This window comes from Chlorocebus sabaeus, chromosome 8, assembly GCF_047675955.1.
Source record: "Chlorocebus sabaeus isolate Y175 chromosome 8, mChlSab1.0.hap1, whole genome shotgun sequence".
Lineage (NCBI taxonomy): Eukaryota > Metazoa > Chordata > Mammalia > Primates > Cercopithecidae > Chlorocebus > Chlorocebus sabaeus.
Window position 1 is genome coordinate 9141334 of NC_132911.1, and position 24586 is coordinate 9165919.

General features: G+C 51.0%; 1 protein-coding gene and 1 long non-coding RNA gene across 2 annotated transcripts in view; both read left to right on the forward strand.

Annotated features, from left to right (window-relative positions):
* The window catches only part of XKR6 (XK related 6), a 294424-nt gene that overhangs the window by 126150 nt on the left and 143688 nt on the right, over window positions 1–24586 (forward strand). The window lies entirely within an intron of this gene.
* LOC140712288 (uncharacterized) lies at window positions 5901–10429 on the forward strand. Its single transcript, XR_012093816.1, has 2 exons — window positions 5901–6200; window positions 10038–10429. It is a non-coding gene; the product is annotated as an uncharacterized lncRNA (long non-coding RNA).

Sequence of the window (24586 nt, forward strand, 5' to 3'; positions counted from 1 at the left end):
CCTCTGACCACCAGTGTATCCCCACCCTAATACATGTGTTGTTGCCTGGTAGGGGTGGCCCCCACCTATTCTACCCAGGGTCCTAGGGGCATGGAGTTCTCTCCCTTCTCTCTCCACTCAACATGAGACCTGTGGATTTGTGGCTTCACCAGTGCAAGATGCATGACCTTGGGCAAGCCTTATAACCTTCTGTAAGCCTGCACATCCTCTCGTGCAATGTGGATGTTGAGAGGAGCCCTGCTGCCTCTCCAACAGACCTTACCAAAACAGAGAGGGGGTGGAGCTGAGAGGACGGTATTGGCTGTACAAGTGACTTCTCATCACTGATGTGGGTTAACTGTTGGGTGTCAGAGGGTTAGCTAGAGATGTGGTCACCACAGAGAGCTTGCTCCTCTGGGAAACAGTCAACCCACACACTGGCTTTTGGACACACTGTGTTAAAAATATTGGGTGTTTTCTATGTATTTATCTTGACCGTGTGTTTGTACATTATTCTGGACTTAAAGCTCTTTGGAGGTCTATATATGATCTGATTTTCTTGATGTAGTGCATATCTTCAGAGGACACAGTATTAGGAAAGGAAGGGTGAATGCCCTGTGATGTGAACAGACAGGACATTCACTTGGATTACTGCCCAGTGGGGAGAGGGTGCTGGGCCACCTTACATCGCTTTCTTGGGTCCCAGCCTGACCTTGGGCCTCGTATTCATTTGCTAATACTATCATAACAAACATCATAGACTGGGGGCTCATAGACTAGGGGCTCATAAACTGGGGGCCCATAGACTCGGGGCTCATAGACTTGGGGCTCATAGACTAGGGGCTCATAGACTCGGGGCTCATAGACTGGGGGCTCATAGACTCGGGGCTCATAGACTGGGGGCTCATAGACTTGGGGCCCATAGACTGGGGACCCATAGACTCGGGGCTCATAGACTCGGGGCTCATAGACTAGGGGTTCATAGACTAGGGGCTCATAGACTTGGGGCTCATACACTGGGGGCTCATAGACTGGGGGCCCATAGACTTGGGGCTCATAGACTCGGGGCTCATACACTGGGGGCTCATAGACTCGGGGCTTCCACAGCAGACATTTACTGTCTCACAGTTCCTGAGAGCAGACGTCCTAAGTTGAGGTGCCGTCAGGGTTGGTTTCCTCAAAGCGTCTCTCCTTGGCTTGCAGACACCTGCCTTTTCCCCATGTCCTCACATAGTCATCCCTCTGTGAGTCTATGTCCTTATCTCTTCTCCAAGAGAACACTAGTTATATAGGATCAGGGCCCACCCATACGACCTCATTTTACACCTTTAAGGCCCTATCTCCAAATACAGTCATATTCTGGGGTACTGGGTACTGGGGGTAGGACTTCCACTCTGAATTCAGGGAGGACCAAATTCTGCCCACAACAGGCCTCATCTTCACCTTATTAATATTTCTTCAGTGACCGGGTACAGTGGCTCACACCTGTAATCCCAGCCCTTTGGGAGGCCAAGGGAGGTGGGTCACCTGAGGTCAGGAGTTCGAGAGCAGCCTGGCCAACATGGTGAAACCCTGTCTCTACTAAAAATACAGAAAACTAGCCAAGTGTGGTGGCATGTGCCTAGAATCCCAGCTACTCAGGAGGCTGAGGCATGAGAATTGCTTGAACCCGGGAGGTGGAGGTTGCAGTGAGCCGAGATCAGGCCATCGCACTCTAGCCTGAACAACAATAGGGAAACTCCATCTCAAAAAAAATTTTTTTTTCTTCAGTACCTCCAGAGCCCTAAATGCTGAGCAATGACCACACGCCATGAGGAAACTGCGCCTAGGCTCTGAGACCTCACAGCACCTCACTGCTTTGCCCACCCAGGGCCCAGCTTTGAGAATGTGATATGAATATCCGTTAATAAACACCTGCTTTGTTCATGACCCTGTTCCAGTGAATGAGATGAACTGGCCAGGAGGAGATGGCCAATCCTCTGTGCCACTTCAGCTGTACCCGCTGTGTGCCAGTGACTATGTAGCTTCTTGGGATGGCATCCCAGTGATGGGTTGGTTGATTTGCTCATTCATTCCTTGATATTCTTACCTGCCATGTACTCTTGGTCTGGTGGGTTCAGCAGGAGGAATGAGGGGCGGCGGGCAGGAAGGCAGAAGGCTTCCGTCTTGATCCTTGGTTTTCCAATAAGCTGGGAGATCTTGGGCAAGTCACCTAATTATTGATTCATGATCTCTAAATTAGGGAGCCTTTTCTACTTTGCCTCCTATATAAGGATTTTATGAAGTTCAAATGGAATCATGTGTATGAAAGTGTTTTATAAACTGTAAAGTGCTATGTAACTGTGAGGAATCATTACATTCACATTTTTATCCTGTTTGACCTCCTGCTGCTTTGCCCATTGGGATCTACTAGTGAGGCACTGGCATTTTTCAGGATGGAACCAGCCTAAAGACTAGCCTGTTCACTCATTACCTGGTTTTCTGTTTCTTTATTTTGCCTTGCTTTTTAACCACCACCACCCCAACTTGCCCCTCTCTGATCTTCTCCACCTACCCCAAAACAGGTCCGAAATTCTCAAAGTTTCTGGTTCTTGACTACATATGTGAAATCCAGCAGAAATGTTCCTTTAGAGTCACTGAGGAATATTTTTTTCAGTGAAGTGTACTGGTACAAACCCAGCCCCCCTCTTTCACCTAAACCTCTCAGCAGGGATTGATGAGGCATGGATGAATAACGTCCATGTTCTCCAAAAACATAAACCAAGATGCAGGGCAAATACCTGAGTGGTGACAGTCCTGGAGACTACGGGGACCCCAGAGTAACGACCCTTGTCCTCCAGCACTGCCCTGAGGGTCTTCTTTCTATTTCTCCCACATCTGTGTTGCCAGGACTCCCATGTCCAGAACCCGGAAGCTGAAGCTGTGGGGCCAGGAGAGGGAAGAGTTCTGCTTAATTCATGGCTCATCTTCAGAAGATCCCTTCAGGAAACACTGCTTGGGAAACGCCTGCAGAAGGGCGGAAGTCATGAACCAGCCTGGCCTCTATTGACTAATCCTTGGGTCAATATCAAGGCCCTCCTGAGAACATTAAAATACCCAACGTTGACTTAAGTAGTTTTTCCCTGGTGTTTTCCTAGAAGCTCTCCTGTCACAAAGTTTAGCCTGCCAGTGAGTCTGGGCCACACCGCATGCTACATCCCCTTCTTGGAAACCCAGTTGCACAATAGTGCATTGAAGGCTCTGGAGGTTCTGCAGTAAAGAAATCTTGACTTCTGAACTCTCTTGAACCTACGCTCCCCTCTCGCCCTTTATTCTGTTTGCTTATTGATCCTCTCTGGAGCCCTCTTCTGGAAATGTTAGTGGAGCAATGGCACTCTAGGGCACTTTCTTTTATGCTCAGCTTGGGGCAGGGGAAGATGGCGCTTGGGGTTAGGGGTATGGCCCTTAGATGACCCATCGTGAGGGTCATCAGAGGAAGTGGAGGAGGAGAGCAGACGGGGCACAGCTGTGTGAGCTGAAGCCTGTGTGACCCTGAGGTCTGGCAACACCGGCCCTGGCCAGGCTCCAGGGAGGGCCTTGCAGGAGAGATACTGCAGGTGGAGTCAGGGGGAGATGGGAGAGCTGGCATCCTCTGGTGGGGGATGGACCAGGAGGGCTGCTCATGCTTCAGACTGAGAAAGAACCCCAGGGCTCCTGGGAGGCAGAGGACCAGAGTGGGTCCCTCCAAAGGTAGATTTTTTCTTTTTTGGCATATCCTTTCAGGTCAGAGAGTAGAACCTGCCTGCCTCATCAAAGACAGTGGGGCCTCTACTCTTTATCCTATTAAGGAGGACCCTAGGGCCATGTTTCTGGGCTGAGCTGCCCCACTTGGTGGCAGTGATTGTGGTGCTGGTCTTAGCTCTGCTGATGGGGCAAGACCGGGGGAAGGGAAAACATGGAAGGTCCGGTAATCACTCTTGTAAGTTAGCCTCGGGACCCCGAGGTTGAGCTAGCCATGGAGCAGTGGGAAAACTGCCCCATTGAAAAGGAGCAGCCTGGAGAGGGGCAGATGGGAGAATGTAGGTGCAGGAGTGGATTCGGATCAAAGGAGGAGATTCTGCCTGGCGGGTGCCTTTCTGAAGGAAGAAATCAGCTATGACCAGTGTAGCAGGCTCCCAGGGATCCAGTGCAATTGGTTGTGCTTACTACCAGGACACGGATGTGTATGTGTGTGTGTTTGGGGGAGGGGGGCATGACGAGGGGGCGGGGCCTGCATTGGCCAGGGGTGGGCTGTTTGCTGGTGGGAGCCCATATGGGTGTCACACCATCAGTGTCCAGCTGGCTGGGTTGGCCGCAGCTCCTGTAGGAACCTGTGTTCCTGGGAAGCCTCTCTCTGGGGAAAGGCAGAGTGGGCAGGCTGTGTGCAAAGGAGAAACCCACGCTGCCCATGTCCACACAGCTGTGTGGGCACCAGGACCTGCTGAGATGTCATTCCAGGCTGCCTAAAGCAGCCAGCTTTCTGTAGAAGAGAGAGGGAGGAGAAAGCATTGTGCAGGCAGGGAGCAGACAAGGAAAAGAAGGGATTTTAGTAGACGGCAGGGCAAAAAGGGCAACAAAAAAGTGGGAAATGGCTCAAGAAGTGTCAGGGTCCCAGACATCTGTGTCAGGACACTAATGGTATTTGGGCAGGACAGTCTTCATGGAGGGGACTGTTGCTCACTGAGAGATGTTCAGCCTGCCCAGCCCCCACCCACCATATCCCAGGGATGCCCTTAGTCATCAAGATAACCATAGACGCCCCCAGGCTGCCTCTGGAGGAGGTGGTCACCAAGGCCCCCTTATCTCTGATGGTCTGAGATGATGGAGTAGAGCTGGGAGGGGCCCTCCCAGGGTCCATCCCAGGGGACAAAGACAGCCACGGGGCACTCAGTCTCCAACTCTAGGGCCACAAAGAGCAGATGGACTGGGAGAGGCTGTTGAAGGTGTGTTTTTCCCAAATCAACAAACCACTATTGAGTCAGGTGCTGAGGCCAGCCCTGGAGACAGGAGGAAAAGTCAAATGTGACCCTGAACCCCAGAGAGCTCAGAATCCAGCAGGGGAGGTGGACGAGCAACAGCAACCACCCCACGTTCACTCACTACGCAGACGATGAGGGTATCCTGTCACTGCGTTACCCAGTGAGCATGGGTGCGGCTGCAGTCATGGGGAGACCCCCAGGCTTAGTGTGCAACGCCAGAGCAGTCCTGTGTTCCAGCTGTCAGATGGGGCAAAAAGTGTGGGAGGCACATCCACCTCTGAAACGCCTGCTCCTGGACGTGGTGGAGACTCCTCTCCCCATTCTCTGGACCTGCCATGTGGCCACATCCAGCTTCAGGGAGTTTGGGGAGGGGGCCCGGAAAGAAGAGGAAACTGACTGTGGGTACCCACCAACCACCTGTCCCGACCCCCCTCAGCTGGTAACAGGAAGAGAAGCAGCCCTGTGGGTGGATTTTTCACCTGGGGAATCTTTGCCTTTCAAGAAATGTCTATTATCACTTGGCCCATGTCTAAGATAAATAATGTTTCACTGTCAGACATAGTCAATAACCACCAAAGTACTAATTTAGAATCCTAGAACGTTAAGACTCAAAAAGACCTCAGGAATGGTCCAGTTCAACCCTTTTGATGTTCAAAGGGGACTCTGATGCCCAGAGCAGAGGTTCCTGGGTCAAGATCACCCAGGTGGGGGGCTCTGCCCAGGCTGCCACAGTGGCTGCTCCAGGTGTCCGGGAGGCAAGGGAATCCACAGAGGATGCAAGCTCAAGCCAAATGTGCAGGTTTATTTTAGGACCTCAAGCTGCCACCCCAGGCTCTTGCCCTTGCCCCTGCTGGGAGAGTCAGAGTCACCTCCTCTTCCTCAGTCAGAATGACTCAGATGCCCGCGTCAGACATTCTCCCCTCCCCGCCAGCCTGGGTGACGTCTCTCCGAAACTGTCTGCTCCCTAAGCCACAGCTTACAGGCAAGATGAAGCAGTGTCGCACAGCCCTGTTGCCTCACTCATCCTGCCCTCGGGTCTTGTTTCTGCCTCTTCACAGCAGCACCCCCATGAAGCTTCCACGTGCACCTCTGCAGCCCCATCTCGCACTATGGCAGTGGGAGCGAGCCCTTGTGGGGAGGTGACAGTGGCCCACATATCCCTCAGTGTGAGGGGACAGGAGTGTGGGTTCTGGGAACCACTGTGTGCAGACACCTGTAGCTCAGGTGGGCCTCTCGAGTGTTCTGCCAGCCTGTTGCAGGTGGGGAGTGTGAGGTCTGGTTTTTGAAGACCTGGATGCATGTCCTGGGTAAGCTGCTTGAGCCTCAGCTGCATCATCTAGAAAATGGCCACAATGATTGCAATGCCTCAAAGGACAGTGTATGAGAAAGTGATTTGTAAACTCTTTTGTGCTGTCCACGTGCTTTGGAGGAAAAGCTTTCCTCAGGACTGGCCTCGTGAGCTGGTCAAGCAGACCATGGGATTGGGGCTGTCTTGATTGATTGCTAACTTTGAGTCAGCCCGGGGAGGTGCCGTCTCTAATGGATAAAAGTGAAAACCAAGGCTCAGAGTGGTTAAGCCACGTCCACAAAGGTGCAGAACCTGCCAGGAGGCAGAACCACAACTAGAATGGAGCAACTCTGTCATTGTACAGTCCAGGACTTGGTGGCTTATGTCCAAAATCAGGAACAGACTAAATGTTTCACCAGGGACAGAAATGTCAGTGTATTCCTGAAGATGCAATAGAAATGGTGGAAGGCAGAAAAATTGAGCAGACAGAAATGGAGGCTAAAAATAGTCTGTTTCAAACAGGCAGAGACCAGACCAGTTTGAGAGGAGAGAGGGGGTCAGAACGCTGTCCAGGACTCGGATGTGCCTGCTTTGGGCGGAGGCGAGGCACAAGGAGGGCTGTCTTAGAGACAAGAAGGGCTGCTGATAGCTAAAGAACTCATGGGTGCGACTCCCTGGAAGGAAAACTGAAGCAGCTGAAAACGCCAAAGTCAGGGTGCATTTGGGGGACGCCAAAGAAGGTGGGACTTCAGGATGGCAGGGACTTCCGAGAATACAGAGCCCCCTCTTCCCCAACCCCTTTGCCATTTTATAGCTGGCTAAACTGAAGCTTGAAGCATGACTTACCCAGGAACCCAGGTACTGTGGGCGCACATCCATTGCTCAGCCCTGCCACATTGCCACGTTACGGGGCACCGACGATGTGCTCAGTTGCTAGGGGAAAATGCCACTGCCTATTTGAGGACAGCTGCTGTGTAGTAGGAAGGCAGGAGCCAGCCCTGGGCTCAGTGGAGGATGTTTCAGCTCCCAGGCTGAGTTATCAGGAAAGGCTCCACGGAAGAGATGGGACTTTAGCCGGGCTTGGAGGGAAAGACGCAGTTCAGGTGGAATGTGAGGAAGGAGTAAGTTGTTCACAAGCCAGGAAGGAATACAAACGTTCTCGAGGCTATTAGTCTCCCAAAGCAGGGATTTCCCAGGATAAAAAAAAACTTATTAAGTAAAAATGCAAGTAGAGTGAAAGAAAAAAAGTAAGTAGATGAGACTGCAGTTGGTGTGGCTAATATGACGCTCATCATGGCCACAGAACCTAAATGCCTGGGAAACGTTACATCCAAGGATAAAGTAATGTCCTGAGTGCAGGCAGAGAGCTGGGTCATATGGTGAAGCCACTGGATGGTGGAGCTGGCCAAGGATTTTGAAGATGACATGATAGAAGCCCTGGAGAGTTTTTCTAAAGAATAAGGGAACTGACAAGACCCATAAGACAACTTCCTCTCATAGTTCATAGTTACAAAGTGACTATCTTGTAACTGTGATTAGAAAAAAATCAGCTCTATAATCTTGTGTTTCCCTCTTTGCCATGGGTGCTGGGGAGCTCAGAGCTAAAGTCTGTACTCAATTGTGTTCATTACCATGAGTCTAGCCTTTTAAAAGAAAGTTATAATCAGTCCCCCTTCCACCACATATCCCATTTAGCATGTCTTGTCTTTATTTTTACAATAATGATTTTTTAAATTTTATGCTGTGTCATATCCTTTTAGCAAATAGGCAGGATGTAAGGAAATATTTTTAAAGTAGTTCAAAGACTTTCTACAAGAGTAACAAAGAGTAAAGTCATGTACAGTATGCTTTCTAGTTTTAACCATTGAGGTCTTTGTCACTTCTTCTGTTTTCCTTTTTGCTTTGTCTTTAACACTGTGTGCACTTAGCTCAGAGATCAATTTTGTGCTCAGTGACAATAAGTATCCTTAACCTGAGATACGTAGATTCATGGACCTTGCCATTTCTTACAGTGGCTCACGTTCTTTCACGTTGCAAGTTATTTTTATTATTTGTGTGCCTCCTGTTATGAACGATCACAATTCTTTTTGGAAGTCGAAGAATTGTAAATGCCTGGAGGGAAAAGGGAATGAAAGAATAGAGTATGCAAGTATTTGAAATGTCTAAGGAAACTTGACAGAAGTTGATTTATATTTGACAGATGGCAGAAAATGAAAAGTTTAATGAGGGAAAAGCTGAGAACAAGTCAGTGACAATTCTTGCAGTATACTTTTGACTAAGCACTTTCTTTCTTTCTATAAATTATTCTGCTTCCTTTCTTTTAAGATGTCGGGAGCTTTCTTCCCTCTTGGCACGATAACAGATTATGAACTATGTGATCAGATGATGGCCCACCACCATGAGGGGCAGAAGAGTCAGGATGAAACAGCTAGTTAAACAGTTTTAGTTTGTTATTCACAAGGCTCTAATTAACTAACGCAGAGATGCACAAGAATGGAAAGCTTTAGCCTCTCTTTCCTAGGTGAAAGATTAATGGGGAGGGAGTGTGTCTCAGAAAATAAGTGGGGTTGTGGTTGGAGCACTGGGAAGGGAGGAAATGCATGAAAGATGAAGGAAACCATTTATTGGAAAATAAACAGGAAATGGGGCAGAGCAGAGTGAGACTGGAGGACGCAGGAAAGCAACATGGGGAAGTGATGCATGAAAGAGATAGAACCCAAACGCAGTAGAAAGGGAAGGACTGATGGATGTTGATATAAAAGAGAACTTCAGAAGGTTGCATGAAATAGAGGTGGAACAAGGCACTCAGTAAGCTTTTTGTCAGACCCGATGGGAAGTTCAGAAGATTAAGGGAAATTATTAGCTTGAGGAAAAAGTTCAAAGAGAAAGAGATGCATTCTGGGGCCATCAGTTAAATCCCAGTGTCGAGTAGCCACTATGGGGAGATTTGATGAACAGCAAATGGAGAGTATCTGTGGCCAGGTACAAGTTGCAGGTGGGAAAGGGAATGAGGGGATTCCAAAAAATTTTACTGAGCCAAGCATATCAGGAAATCTCAGAACTCCTCATCTCCATGGATGTTCCTAGCATCGGCCTCTCCCCATATATTAAAATTTAACCCTTACCAGTACCTCCCCTACCCAAGCCTGACTTGCCAGCCATGTTATGCATTTAAGTGCTTGTGCTGGACTAATGCTGGGTGCTGTAATAATAGAGCAATGCCATAACATAATCTCAGTAGCATGATAGGACTTTTGTTTTGTTTTGTTTTGTTTGAGACAGGGTCTTGCTCCATCACCTGGGGAGCTGGGGAGGAATAATACAGAGGTGAGATGGTGAGATCATAGCTCAGTGCAGCCTCCAAATCCTGGATGCAAGTGATCCTCCCACCTCAGCCTCCCAAGTAGCTAGGACTACAGGTTCACACCACCACACGTGGCTAATTTTGTCTTGTGGGATTTTTTTTTTTTTTTAACTTTCCTTTTTGTTCTTTCTTCGCATTATTTTTTTAACTTTGGTTTATTTTTCTTTATTAGTTCTGTCCCTCTGAAGACCAGCTAATCTTATTTTATATTACTTTATTTATTATTTATTTATTTGTTTGTTTGTTTGTTTAGGTAGAGACAGGGGTCTCACTTATGTTGCCCATGCTGGTTTTAAACTCCTGGTCTCAAGTGATCTTCCCACTTTGGTCTCTTATAGCACTAGGATTACAGCCATGAGCCACTGCACCCAGCCTTAATAGGATTTAAATTCATTTCTTGTCCATATAGGAGTCCAAATGCCAATTTGTGGCTGGCACTCCATGTGAGGATTCAAGAACCCAGGCTCCTCCATCCTCCATCTCCAGGGGCTCTGGAGTCCTTCACTTCTAGCCAATGCATGATGAAAGAGAATAGAGAGTTACCTGTGGGAGAATTTCAGTACCAGGTCTGGAAGGGACACCCACTTCCACTCACCTCCCATTGGCTAGAACTCAGGCACATGGCCACGCTGATTGCCAAGGAGGCTGGGAGGTGGGACTGGCTCTGTGCCCGGGGAAAGGAGAACAGTTTTCGTAAGTACGTAGCTGTTTATGTCACAGTATTTAAAAAAAAAGTTTGTTCCATAAAATAGACGAAACTCCAACTAAAAACCAGATCACATTAAAGAGTAATTATGTTTACTATTGTGGGATTCTTTGCTTTTAAGAGATCTAAATAAATTGTTTTAACTAGAAGCTCTCCCTCGCTAGTGCATTTAATTGGCCAATAAGCCCCCACTTTGCCTGGGTCTTTGCTGGACCAGGCATGTAGAGGAGAGATGGTGTTAATGAAATACCTCCTGACCTCATGGAGCTGGATGTATTGGTGTGTGTGCATTTGATTTATAAGATCTTACCAGGGGGATAAGGAGAGTTGGGGCTAAATGAAGGAACATACAAATAAAAGCATCAACCTAGGAGGAGATCTGATTCCATTTATAAATATTTGGCTTACAGATCACATGTCACAGTTGGCTCCCTGGGTCTTTTGAGTAGCCTGCAGCTCCTCCCCACCCTCTGGCCTTGGCTCCCAGGCCTCCTGGCATGTGACAGTTTGTGTTGCTCTCCATGGTCCACTTCCCTGAATGCCTGGGCACGGACTAGCCCAGGGCAGGATGGGCCGATGTGTGCAGCTTCTCCTCTTGTCCTGTCATACTTCCGGATGGGATATTATTTGCCGTCTGCTGTCAGGTCTGGTTTCTCTGAGCATCCTGGTTTTCCTGGCCTGTCTGTCCCATGGAATGCGGTGCTTTCAGATCATTTTCCCCTGGATGTGTGAGCCAGCCACTGTCCTGGTTTCACCCTGTTAGAATTCTTGCTTGTTCTTTGCAGGGAGGAGCAGGGCCAGCCGAGGGACACGGGCAGGGAAGCTAAGAGCAGCAGCAGCTGATGCTGGCTGCGTCCTTGCCTGACCCAAGCATACAGACTCATTTTAACAGCCTCCAGTGATGTCCTGGCACCGTCACCGACGGCTGCCCTCCTGCCTCATCTTCTGCCCAGCCCCCTTCTTTCTCCTTCTATGGGCCAAGCAGGTTTAATGGGCTGGCCTCACCCTGGGCTTCTGCTCCTGGAAGAGGGGAATGGATGTTTAATTCTCTTTCCTTTGTACTTCCACAGCCCCCAGGACATGCCCTTGCACCAGGGCAGGGCGGTCTTTCAGGGCGTGTTGAATGAGTGAATGAATGAACAGATATGCATGAGGGAGACTCACCCAGACAGGCCTGTGCTTCTCCCAAATGGGATTGTCAGATGGTGGCTCCTAGTCACAGTGTCTATTCCTATTTTTACTGATTCAGAAATTTTTTTTTTTTTGAGACAGGGTCTCACTCCATCACCCTGACTGGCATGCAGTGGCATGATCACAACTCACTGCATCCTCAGCCTCCCCAGGCTCAGGTGATCCTCCCACCTCAGCCTCCACAGTAGCTGGGACTACAGGTGCACACCATCACGCCTGACTAATTTTTGTATCTTTTTGTGGAGATGGGGTTTTGCCATGTTGCCCAGGCTGGTCTCGAACTTCTGGGGCTCAAGTGATCCTCTCACCCGGGCCTCCCAAAGTGCTGAGATTACAGGTGTGAGCCACCACACCCAGCCGATTCAGAATTGTGAAAACAGCACTCTCCAAGTGGACATCTATTCTGCTTTAGCCCCAGCAAGGAACCTTTGCCATTCATGGTGCTGTGGCCCAGCTGTTTCATCCAGAGCTGGCAGATGAGTCATCTCCAATGTTCGCCCCTAGGTGGACGTTACCTTCAGAATACAGGCTCCAGACATGGCTCCAAACTCTGCCTTGGAGATCTTGGGCAAGTTGTTTCTCCTTGTTGAGCCGTTATCTGTAAAATGGGGATAAGAATATTTACCCTTCATCAGGGTTTGTATCGGGATTAAAAGAGGTATTTCCTTTATGGCACACATGCTATTATTGGAATTATTTTAATTCTCTCTTCTCATCTACAAGACTTGTTTTCTACTCCATCCACAGAGCCCAGTGCAGTGCAGGATGTCATAAGTATTTATTGGATGAAATGCCAGAGAAACAGCAAACTCAGCACTTGGCGCATAGTAGGCAGGCATTGAATAGCGGTGATTCCTGTCCACTTTGTCTTCCCCGTCTTCCCCTTCTAGATTGCGAGCTCCTTTGTGTGTGGGAAGTGTAACCTCCTCTTTGTCAGGACTTTTAACGTCCTAGTCCCTTGTATCAAGGAGAAAAACTCAAACAAACCAATAATCATGTAGAAACGAGTCCCTGGGCATCCGAGGATCAGGCCGGGGTCTCCCACAACTGTCCCTCTGGGAGTACAGGGAGCACCCCTAGTTCCCGGTGGGTGGCACCATCAAGGCACGGCGGGGCTGCGGAGGAGGTTGGGGCTCTAGGTCCAGCATGGTCTAGGGAAGGTCTGCAGTGCAGGCTGGAGGCGGGGAGGCCTGGAGAGGTGGAGGCTGGAGGCAGGGAGGCGGGAGGAGGGGAAAGCCCTGCTGCTGACTGTCTCCTCCCCACACTAGCTGTCTCGCCAAAGTCTGGCTCTTAGTCACTGCCCTGATGTCACTTACCTTTACCTGCTGGCACCCCTAAGCCCAGAACTTAGGGTTATTTCTCATTATCTCTGCCTGGCACCCTCCCCAAGCTCTGATCCAACCCTGAGCTTGTGGCTGCCGTGGGGAGTGGCGGTAAAAATGGTAACACCAGAAGTGCACTTACATCAGAAAGCTTTAAAAAAAAAAAAAAAAAAAAAAAAAAAAAAAAAAAAGGAATTGGCCGGGTGCAGTGGCTCACACCTGTAATCCCAGCACTTTGGGAGGCCAAGGCGGGAGGATCACGAGGTCAGGAGATTGAGACCATCCTGGCTCACACGGTGAAACCCCATCTCTACTAAAAATATAAAACATTTGCTGGGCGTGGTGGCAGGCCCTGTAATCCCAGCTACTCAGGAGGCTGAGGCAGGAGAATGGCGTGAACCCGGGAGGCGGAGTTTGCAGTGAGCCGAGATCAGGCCACTGCACTCCAGCCTGGGCGAAAGAGCGAGACTTCGTCTAAACAAAAAAAAAAAAAAAAAAAAAAAAAAATTTAAACCAGACCTTATTGCCTGTATCTGGCCACTGTCAAAAAGGGGAATCCCCTGAGTTGGGCGAGCTATTGGACTTAGAGATTTTGTGAAATGCCTAACACCCATCCTGTCACCTACAGGGACACTGCAGGAGCGTTGTTTTTTAGGTGCCACCCTGCGCGCCATCTCCCTTCATCCTGAACACTCCTGGATCCTGGAAATGCTGTTGTCCCCGTGGACCGCGCTCCAACGGGGTCCCACAGGGGGTTAGAGGGGGCGAGAGGGCGCCGCGGGGTGGGGTCCGGGGGGCGTGGGCCGGGGAGCCGGGAAGCAGAGCCGCTGCTGTCCAGCCCCGCGCCCCCCGCCCCCCCGCTCCTGTCCCGCCCCGCGCCCCCGGCGCCCTGCGCTTCCCCCACTGGCACCGCCGCGCGCCTGGAAGAGGAGCCGAGCTCCTGCCGCTCGCTGGGCCGGGTTGTAAACAAACACTGGAGCGGCGCCGCCCGCGCAGCAGATGGCTCCGCAGCTGCCCGTAGGGCGGGGCCTCCCTCTCGGCGCCGGCGCGGGGACGCGGAGCTGCGCGGTGCCCTCGACCGGGGACTCCCCTCAGGCGCCAGCCCGGCTCCGGTTCGCTGGGGGTTGGAGAGGGAAAACGCAAGCCGGAGCCTCCGGGTCGCTCGTTGTGTTTACTGCCGTCATTCGTTACTTCATTCATTCGCTCAACAAAGATTTCTGAAGCGCCAGGACAGTGCTGGGCCCGGCCTACACGATGCTGGCCCACGCAGGGGGTCGCAGCTTGTGAAGCGCAGCGGCAGAGCGCCCAAACCACGGGAGCCCTCGAAACCCTGGCCGCCACGCCGCGGATCCAAGCTCTGGGATGCTGAGCCTGCAAAGCTCTTGGTCTGGATAGGAGGCCTTGGGCTTGGATTCAGGCACAGGTGGGTGAGAGCCTGGCCCTGCCCGGCTTACTGGCCCAAGGGTTTGGGCCGCTACTTCAGCTCTCTGAGCTTCCGTTTCCTCTTCTGTAAAGCGGGAATAATTCCACCCACCTGGCCGCGAAGTTGTGCGGATTAAGAACAATGTGCATTTGTGTTTTCTTCTGTACACCTTCATGTTTTCTAAATATCCCACAGTGAATATACATTCCTTTCTTTTTAAAAAAATTTTACTTTAAGTTCTGGGATAAGTGCCCTCCACCCCACGACAGGCTCCGGTGTGTGATGTTCCCCTCCCTGTGTCCATGTGTTCTCATTATTCAACTCCCACTTACCAATGAGAACATGCGGTGTTTGGTTTTCGGTTCCTGTGTTAGTTTGCTGAGAATGATGGTTTCCAGCTTCATCCATGTTCCTGCAAAGGACATGAACTCATCTTTTTTATGGCTGCATAGTATTCCATGGTGTATATGTGCCACGTTTTCTTTATCCAGTCTAATCATTGATGGGCATTTGGGTTGGTTCATTTACATAGCAAATAGCCTTTGCTATTGTAAATAGTACTGCAATAAACATATGTGTGCATGTGTCTTTACAGTAGAATAATTTATAATCCTTTGGGTATATAGCCAGTAATGGGATTGCTGGGTCAAATAGTGTTTCTGGTTCTAGATCCTTGAGGAATCACCACACTGTCTTCCACAATTACAGTCCTTTGAAAATGAGAAAAAATGTTGTGGGAGATTCACTCTCCCTCCCTACTTAAAAATTCACCCATTTCAACTTAAAGACACCGCCCCTCCCACATGGGTCATGCTGGGTGCGGGCAGAACACAACTCAAATGGGGGAGACACAGTCCGATATTCAGTCCTCGAATATTCTAGAATAGTTCCCAGGAATACAATAAGTTTGGGATGAAGGTGGTCATTTAGAGTTAAGGGCAACACATGTGCCACAGACATACGACAAGACACAGACACAATGATTTTCAAGCTATTTTCTTTCTCTTCCTTCATTTAACAAGCGCTCATTACACCTTCAGTGTTTGTAAGATGGAGCAGGTGCTCAGCGCTGTGATTCATGTCTGTGCATTGTGTCCTCAGGAACTCCTCATTTAGTAGTAGGATGTAGGTATGAATGTAATAAAAGGTTTTTTAAAAAAAACAAAAAGCCTAAGGACCCGCTGAAGGGGTCAGGAAGAGCATTATGGAGGTGGGGTTTGACAGGTGGGCGTTGAAGGTGAGGACAGGGACAGACGGTGACATCAGACCAAGCTTGAACACAGTTGCCAGTGGAGCCTGGGTCCTTCCTTCATTCCACCCAATGCAGGGACTCCTGCTGAACAAAACTACACCCGCCCAGCCTCTGTGACCTTAAGAATTCATGGGACTTCCTCACATGTGTGAAGTGAGGGCAAAGCACTTACCTCGGCGTGTTGTCGTGAGGATGAGCCAAGATGATGCATGTGATGAGGGCAGAAAACTGGGACCGCTGGACAAGTGTCACTTCTTGTCCATTTGTTCATTCATTTATTCAATAGGTGGTTTTTGAGCCTCTCCTTTGTGCCAGGCCCTGTTTGTTTCAAAGCAGTGAACAAAACAGACAAAAAGCCCTCTCATGCAAGCTTACATTCTAGCGGGAGAGGGAGACAGAGAATACCAGAAATAAATAAGGTATCTAGTGAGTTAGTGACAAGTGTGACAAAGACAAAGCAGGCAGTATGGAGTACAGGGGCTCCTTATAGAGTAATTCTTTATTGTATAAGGGATAAGGATGTTATTCCTTATTCTTTAGTTTGGGTGACAAATAGGATCCATGAAGAGAGGGAGAGTCATAGGAAGATTTTTTGTGTTTAGATTGGGTCTAGGGGCGTCAACAACGACTTTTGGGCAAGGGTGTGATTTGGGCTGTGCTTCAAGATCGTGGCATGGTTGCAGCTTGTGCGCAGGTTGGAGGGAGTGCAGCCAGGCAGGAGGGAGCACCCTGGCAGTGAGAAAGGGCACAGTGGGCTCCAGGCAGCCAAGGACATGGCGTCAGACCCGGGCTGGTGGGCACCAACGTGGGGGTAGAATCCATCTTGCCTGCGGGTTTCTTAGCTTGGACTGGGAGAAGTGAGACTAGAGGCCTGAAGGGTGAAACTAGAGGCTTGAAAGGGGCAAAGAGAGTTGCATCCTCCCAGCTGATCCCCTGGCTGGAGCCTGGGAAGACGGGAGGGGCAGGAAGGCAGATGCACCCAAGACTGCAAGACTTGGGAAAGGGTTCGTGGCTCCCTCTCCCATTGAAGAAAAGGTAGTGGGGTCACACAGAGTACGAGCACCCTTCAGACTTCACCTAAATCAATGGCGACATTAATTGCCGCACTTGTGTGGCTGCCTCCGTAGACCACTCAGTTCCAGGACGCAGTGACCCCAGTGACCTGCCCTTCCCCAGTTCCAGGGAAGCTGGGGTCAGACAGCCAGAGGTGCCTTTGTGGGGATGGTGCTCTTCGAGGAGTTGCGTTTAGGGTAGCTGAACATCTCCAAACCAAGTGCCAAGAGCCTGCTATGTGCACAGAAATGTCTGCCCACCCTTTCGACACTTTCCGGGTGAACATGGGGGATGTTTACCCAGGAGTCCTCAGAAGAGCCTGTGCGCTGCCGGCGTTCGGGAGCAACTGGGGAACCCGTGTTTAGCAATGTGGAGAAGGGAAGGAGATGGGAAAGGCAGGCACTTGTGGGAAATGTAAATTACAGCAATGTAAATAAAGAGCTTCCCAGTAAACGCATAAATAAAAAGCAGGCAGCAATCCCCTGGGAATAGTAATCAGGCTCAGCTTGCTTCTGCCTCCTGGAGTCTGAGGAGTGCGGCGGGACGCCTCCGGAAGGCTCTCATCTCGCGCTCCTAGAGGAGGAAGCTCCCCAGCCCCAGCAGCACTGGGTCCAGGAGGAGCTGGGACGTCATCCACGGCCTCCTATGGGGCATCCAGCAGGGGGCGCTGGGGAGAAGTGGGGCGGGAGAGGAATCCTGAGTCAGGACCCAAGGGCTGCACAGACCCCGAAGCAGGGGAGGGGGCCTTCAGACAGGCTTCCTGCTGTTGCTACTTGAGGTTAGTTTTCCTGGAACACAAAGTGTATGGAGGTGGGGTATGAAGGAAATCAGGTTTTACGAGGAGGTTGTGTGACCAGAACTGTGACCCAGGGTCCCCAGGCCAGGGCTTCTTGCCCACCCTCCACCCCATGGCTTTCCTCCCTGTGCAGTGAACTCCAGGGCCCGCTCTGCTGCCTCTACCAGGGGAGGTCACCGTGAGGCTGTGCAAGTCATTCTGGAAAGCCCCATGTGCCCTTTGCAAGCAAAGTCCTAGGTGAAGCCAAGAGGCCCCGTCCGTGCAGTCGCCTCGAGCACCAAACTATTATTTGTCAGACAGAGCTGTCCTGGGACATGGATTGGGGGGCAGCGGCCAGACTCCCCAGAGGGGCTGCTGTACTATAAGGCGGGGCGGGCGGAACCCCATGCTGCTCCCTGCAGGACTAAGGGAGGCCTGTGGCTCTCCTAGACCCAGGAGCCTCCTCAAAGACACCCCTTGACTTGCCTCTAGGCAGGCTCCCCTGAGCCCTCAAAGCCCCGACCTTGGGCTCTGGTCTTGGCCTGCTTACTCCAGTTTTAGCAAGAATCCTGCTGGGTCAGGATTTTAGTGAAAATCCCCACCCTTGATATCTGATCAGATGCCTCCTGCCCCACCCTAGGGATCTTATTGCCTTGGCGGGCTTGCAGCAAGAACCCCCCAGCCTTCACTTTCCTCTTAGTGATATCCGTCCATCTACCCCATGCTGCTTCTGGGCTGTGAATCTCTACTTGTCTTTGTTGTCATCAGAGTTGAGCCCAATCTCTCACTTCCTGGAAAACTCCAGGATAGTAGTCCTTATACCCGGGTGGCAGTCCTCCTGAATAAAGTCAGTCTTACCATATTAGTAAGTGTCAGGAATAATTTTTTCTTTAATACCTCCTCCCACAAACATCCAAGCAAAGCCTCTGGGTGTGGCCATCTGCTTGTCTACGGCCCCCTCTGGCTGCGTTTTGATATTCCCCTTCTGCAGAGAAGACAGGATTGGCCCAAGCCCAGGCCTCCACTAACCCACAGGGCCTTTGCATGAATTAGGAAAGGGCCTATTCCTTGGGTGGCTCACCTTAGTGTGACCTGGACACCTGTATGAGGCGGACTGGCCCTCCTCCTCCCGGGAGCTCCCAGGGCCCCAGTGAGCACTACCCTGGCAGCCCCCGCCCTCGGACCCTCACACACACCAGCAGTATCACACCCCATCCACCCACACTCCCTTCCTCCTTCCCACCCACCACCAAGGATAGGCAACTGGTCTGGGTTGTTCCCTCAATGGGGACAGGAATTGGGTTTCCTAAAGGGCTGGCAGGAAGGAGAAGTGACTGCAGGTCCCTCCCAGAGTGTGGCTGGGAAAGGGCCCCATGAGGCAGGCATACGTATGTACTTGTAACATTGCCAGGTGGATTTATGTAGCTCTTCACTGCTACTGCGGGACTCTGTACCCATGCACGCAACTCTCAGATAAGTTGGTCTGCAATGTAAACGGCACGCCTCCCCAGGACATTGCCTATTTGGACGGTGTGCAACTTGAATACAGGTACATGGATGGAGTTCTTGTCCAGGGCACATAGTCTGTGAGCCAGGCTTCAGGCCTTGCGGCTTCTAGTGGTCATTAGAGGAGGGTTAGTTAGGTCAGACTTACTGTGTGCTCTCTCCTTCCACCTCTGGTCCTGCTCAGCACTTGCTGCCCAGATACGGCTTACTTTGGAACAATGGCCATGTCCAGAAGAGGGAGGGGGATATGGCTGCCCTTGCATGCAATTCTCTCAAACCTCTAACTTCATTTAACCACCTGAAATGACACCTCCCAGCAAGCATGACAGTGCGTTCTTGGAACTTTCACCCTTTGATTCCCTACCCAGCATTGCTACCATATTTTATTTTGCACAAAACAGTGTTATCACATAATGTTAGAGGAAATATAAAGAAGGAAAAGCATCCACTCTAGTTCTGTCTTTGTAGCGCACTGGTTCAGCAGTTCTTTGCATTTTCCTGTGTTCCCTCCAGAAAGCATGTTTGTGCGTGGCTGAAAGCTCCATGTACACATGTTAAAATCATGGAATTCTAGAGTGCGGAAAGACCTAGGTAATATCTCCCCCTCTCTTCCCTGCTTAGGTGGCATGGGGGAATGTTTGCTGGAGGGAAGGAATGGCAAAAAGTGAAGTCATGTGAGCTGGGGTGTGTTTTTATTTTTATCCACAAGACAACACAAGTGAATCTTGGTCCCTGGGGGAATTCTCAGGAACAGAGGGCTAGGAACAGATTTGATCAATGAAAGCTGGTTCCAGAGAGAACAAGCCATTGATAAATTCCAGCACTGCCAGTCAGTCAGAGTTCATCTGTTTCTGGGAGCCAGAGTCAGGAAAGGGGTGCAGGAGGGGCAGCGCCTGCTGGGAGCTGGTGACCAAGACCTGCAGGGACGCGGCCCCTCCTCCTGCCGTGAATCATCCATTACCTCCTCCGTCTGGGAATGGGGAAGAGACACAGCTCCCCGGGAGCCAGTTTTCTTTCTAATTAGCGCCAGGAGGACCTGGATTGATCTCTGCTGTGGTTGATGTGTTTACCCTGGCGGCAGGGGAGTCGGGCCACTCACAGGATAGGGTTAAGTGTGCTGGGCCGGAGACCTCGGGGTTGCTTAACGCAGAGACTTTAGAGACTTTGGAAATAAAATAAGCCCTTGCCCTTAGCCCTGGCCATCTACGTTTTTAAAGTAGCAAGATGCCTGAGGCCTGGAAGAGGAAGTGATTCCTCCACGATGGCACATGGCAGCCTAGTAGTGAATCCCAGGCTGCTGCTCTTGGGCAGTGCCTGCAGGGGCTCGGAAGGAAGCCTGCAGTCTCTTGGGAGGCATTGTCTTCACCCTGGGTGGTCAGCTGGGCTTCAGCCCTCCCGCCTAGGCTGGGCCCCATGCAGTGCTCTCTGGCACCCCTGACTGAGCCCCTCAGCACTGTGACCAAACATCCCAGACGCGCAGCACAGGCTGGGGCTTCAGCGACGCAGGTGCCCAGTGGTACGAGACAGCCCAGAAGGCTTTCTGCAGGCGAGCAGGAGGCCTAGGAGACTTTAGCCCCTGCTAGGGGAGTGGGAGGAGGGTAGGCAGCAGAGGAATCCTGATGAGCCCTCCAGAGGTCCTCAAGCTTCCCCGGAGTGTGCTGCTCTGGGCTCACTCCCGGTGGGCAAGGCCATTCCAACTGGAAACAGGGGTCGGGCTGGGTGTGGGGAAGAGAAGAGCAGACACCAACTTTGACTCAGGGTAGGGGCAATGGGGAGAGAAAACCAGGGGGAGACAGAACTGGGCTCTGGGCTCCCCCACCGGCCAGATGGCCAGAGCCTCATGTCCAGGAACAGGGCTGAAGGAGATGCCCCCACCCTCAGCACACCCATCCCTTCACCAACTCACCCATTCAACAGAGCCTTACCTCGCGCCATCTTACATGCCAGACGCCAGTCAGTGTCAGTCCTGGAGACTCCACAGGGAACTGGACACACAAGCTTCCTATCTTCGAGTTTGCATTTTCATGGGGAAGGCCATAAACAAACAAAAGAGACATTTTCATTTCAGATGACAAGTACTCTGGGAAACAAGAGCTGGGGGACACATAGTGCCTTATGGGGTTGGGGGTGTTGTTTTAGATTTGGGAGTTAGGGGAGGCCCCTCTGAGTTGCTATCCTTGAGCCAAGGCTTCAGATCCAAGAAGCCTTCCAGGCACGAGACTGCAAGCGCAGCTCCCCTGAGGTGGGAACCTGCTTGGAGAGTGGAAGGAGCAGCAGGGAAGCCAGTTTGGTTGGAGCAGGAGGAGTGAGGGGTCTGGGGAAGGTGACAGAGAGGCAGGCGGTGGAAAGAACATTGGATTTTATGCTGAAGTATAAGACTAAGCTGCTGAGGGGAGGGAAATTAGAGGACGAATCAACAGGTGCAGCAAACCACCATGGCACACGCCTACCTGTGCAACAGACCACCATGGCACACGCCTACCTGTGCAACAGACCACCATGGCACACGTTTACCTGTGTAACAAACCTACACGTTCTACACATATATCCCATTTTGTTTGTTTGTTTGTTTGTTGTTGTTGTTGTTTTAGAAGAAACAACAGACTAAGAAAAAAAGACTAAGCTATTGGAGGGCTTTCAGCACTGGAGGGCTGCAGTCTTATTTCAACCTCAAATCCTTTATTCTGGCTGCTGTGTAGGGTGGAGGCAGTGGGGAAAAGCTGCCCGTGAATTGAGTCAGGTAGTAGCTGGTGGGATGAGAAGGGAGAGGTTGGGGGTGCAGACATACGTTCTGCAGGTGGGGGAAGAAGGATCAGGCATGGGGCGTGAGGAAAAGAGGAGCCAAAGATTTGCCTTGTTTTTTTGGCTTGAGCAACTGGATAATGTGATGATGTCCTTTACTCCGCTGGGGAAGCCTGAAGGAAGAACAGGCCTGGAGGGAAAAACTTAAGAGTTCAGTTTTGAATTTGGAAAGTTGGAGGTGCCTGCGAAACACCCTTAGGGAGGTGTAGGGCTTGGAGATGTCACTTTGGGAGTCATCAGTGTCTAGATAATGTTAAAAGCCATGGTTGGGAAGAGAGTACTGAGGGGGAGACTGGAGAGACAGGCAGCTGCAGAGGTCTGAGCTTGCTGCACCTGGAGGACAGGAGGTGGGGAAGCCAGCAGGGTGATGGGGGGACAGTGAGCTAGAAGCAAACCAGGAAGAAGAAGTGTCTGGAGCCCAAGGGAAGAAAGGAGTCCAGCAGATGGCGGGTGATCCACTGAATTAAATGCTACTACAAGGCCAAGGGAGAGGGCAGCTGAGAGCTGGACATCAGACTTGGAAGGACTAAGGCTTTGGTGACTTTCTGGCAATAATGAGAGACTGGCAGGGGCTGTTGGTGAATACTGGTAGCTTCTTAGAGACGTTCTGCTCCAATGAGAACCAGAGAATTAAGGGTCATAGCTGGAGGGGATATGAGGTCAGAGGATGCTTTCATTTTTGAAATATCTGGGCTGTTATTCTGAGGATAAGGGTGACCAGCAGAGAGAAGAGTGGGGGGTGCAGGGATGAGTGGGGAGTAGCGTTGGGGAATGGAGGATAGGTGTTGAGGAATGGGGCCAGTGATTCTGGGGACATGGTCATCCATCTGTGGTGACAGGAGGGAAGAACAGGCAGGGGATATGTGAGCGAGTGGCTGGATGTGTGGAGTGAGTGGATGTGGTGGTAGAAAAGGGAAGCCATTCTCTACCAAACTCCTCTTCTGTTTGAAAGAAAAGTATCCTCAAGTGTTCTTTTCCTCCCCCGTAGCTTCTTTTCTCTTCCTTCATAGCTTTTCTGTGATATCAAGTCAGATTCCTTTTTTTTTTTTTTCTTAATGAAAGTTCTGTCTGTCTTCTGTTTCCCTCTCTTTTCTCCCTTTTCTGTCCCTTAGATTTGGCTGGGGACCTAAAAATGTTTCTGTCAACACACTTGTCTTTTTCTCATTTTTCTTCATAGAGTTGTAGACTGTCGGAGCTGGAAGGGATCTCTGAGACCATCACCCAGGCCCACCCCCTTATTTTACACTGGTGAGGAGATCATGGCTTGGAGGGACGAAGTGACTCGCTCCAACCAGGACTTAATGTGGACGCCATGATTGCCGAGATCAGCCGCAATCTCAGCGGTAGCTGATGTTGGCCATATTCTTGAATCCTGTCACAGTTACATTACCCCTCCCTGTGTCTGGCACGCTTGTCTCTTTTACTCAGTCAGCTTCACTGAATCTGCTGGTCTCATAAAGTACATGGTAGACTTGTGCTAGCCACCACGGCAAGGGCCCTGGGAGTAGGATGGGAATCCATTCCTGATATTGCCTTGCAAATGTTTCTGTTTTGCAAGTGAAAACCCTGAGGACCGAGCGTGTTGTTTAAGGCCAGGGAGAAACTCCTAGTGGAAACGGATCTCTGTGGTTACAGCAATATGATTTCCTCACGAGGGCCCAGGAAAGGCAATGGACGCTATGTTTTGCAATGGTAAATTGAGGCATAGAAGGGAGAAGTGTCCTTCTAGCCTCTCTGCAGTGGACACAGACTTTCTCTCCTGACCGTGTGTATGCACTGTTTGCCCCTGGGTGACTCTTGAAGGGCTTTTAAAACTAAGTAGAAAAAGACTAGAAAAATTCTGCCCAACAGATTTGGTTCTTTTTTTTCTTTTTCTTTCTCACCCATCATTGAGAGAAAGTTTTTGGTTTTTATCAGCCAGGTGTTTCCAGTGTTAACACTGGCGCCTGCCCTGCCAGCTCACGGGGAGGTGGGCACCTCAGCGGGCCTTGGCAGCCCTCCTTGCAGGATGGGTCTCGCTGCCAAGCCTGCTCCGGGGCCTTGATCCATTTCCCTCTCTCTGGCTCCCCAGTAAAGAATCCCTCGTGGTGGTGTCAGTAGGGTCTTCAGGTGTTGGTAGGTCTTCACATAGAGCCACCCCTGGAGGAGGCTGATTCCCAGCCCCCCACAGAGAGGCGCAGCGAGCAGCCAGCCCCAGGTCAGGGACTGCGTTCCATCAGGCATCCACCTGTTCACAAATAGACTCAAATAAAGTCCCAGCCTGGAAGGGCTCTGAACCCTCCTGCTGGGTCATGTCCTGAGAAATGGGGGAACAGATAGAGGTATTGGCTACTCCCCAAACAAGAATTAAAAGAGGCAGCAGAGATGCCAAAAGCAGGTTTCATTAAGCCAGTGGGTGCCTTCCAGGCATTAGAACCCCAGGTGCCTTTTCCAAGAATAAGCCGCTGTGCAGCGCAAAGGCGAACAGAGCATCCATTCCAGTGGGCTCCTGAGCAACCCAGGACCCAGAGCCCTTTTCTCCCCCTGGAAAGCTTCTTGCTACCAAGGCCAGGCACTTCAGCAGGGTGACCTCTGGAATGCCAGTTAGGGCATAGTCATGGGATCTTGTCCCGACTCATCTTCAGCAGACATCCTGTTGATCTCATTGATAAGAGTCTGCAGCCACCTCGGCCACTGTGCACCTGGGCAGCCAGCCAAGCCAGCTGCATTCACGGACAGGTGGGGCCGGCTGGGGTGAGTGGGCAGGACAGTGCCATGGGGACAGCCACCGGGAGGTCTGGGGCTTCGTGGGACAGGGGGTAGCACAAACGCTGCGGACCAGAGGCCTGTGGAGTACAGAGTCACCCAGGAAGGGGGCTCAGCCTCCAGGGCTCCCTTCATTTGTGGAGACCCCTGGGCTAGCTCTTCTCCAAATTCACCGCTCATCCG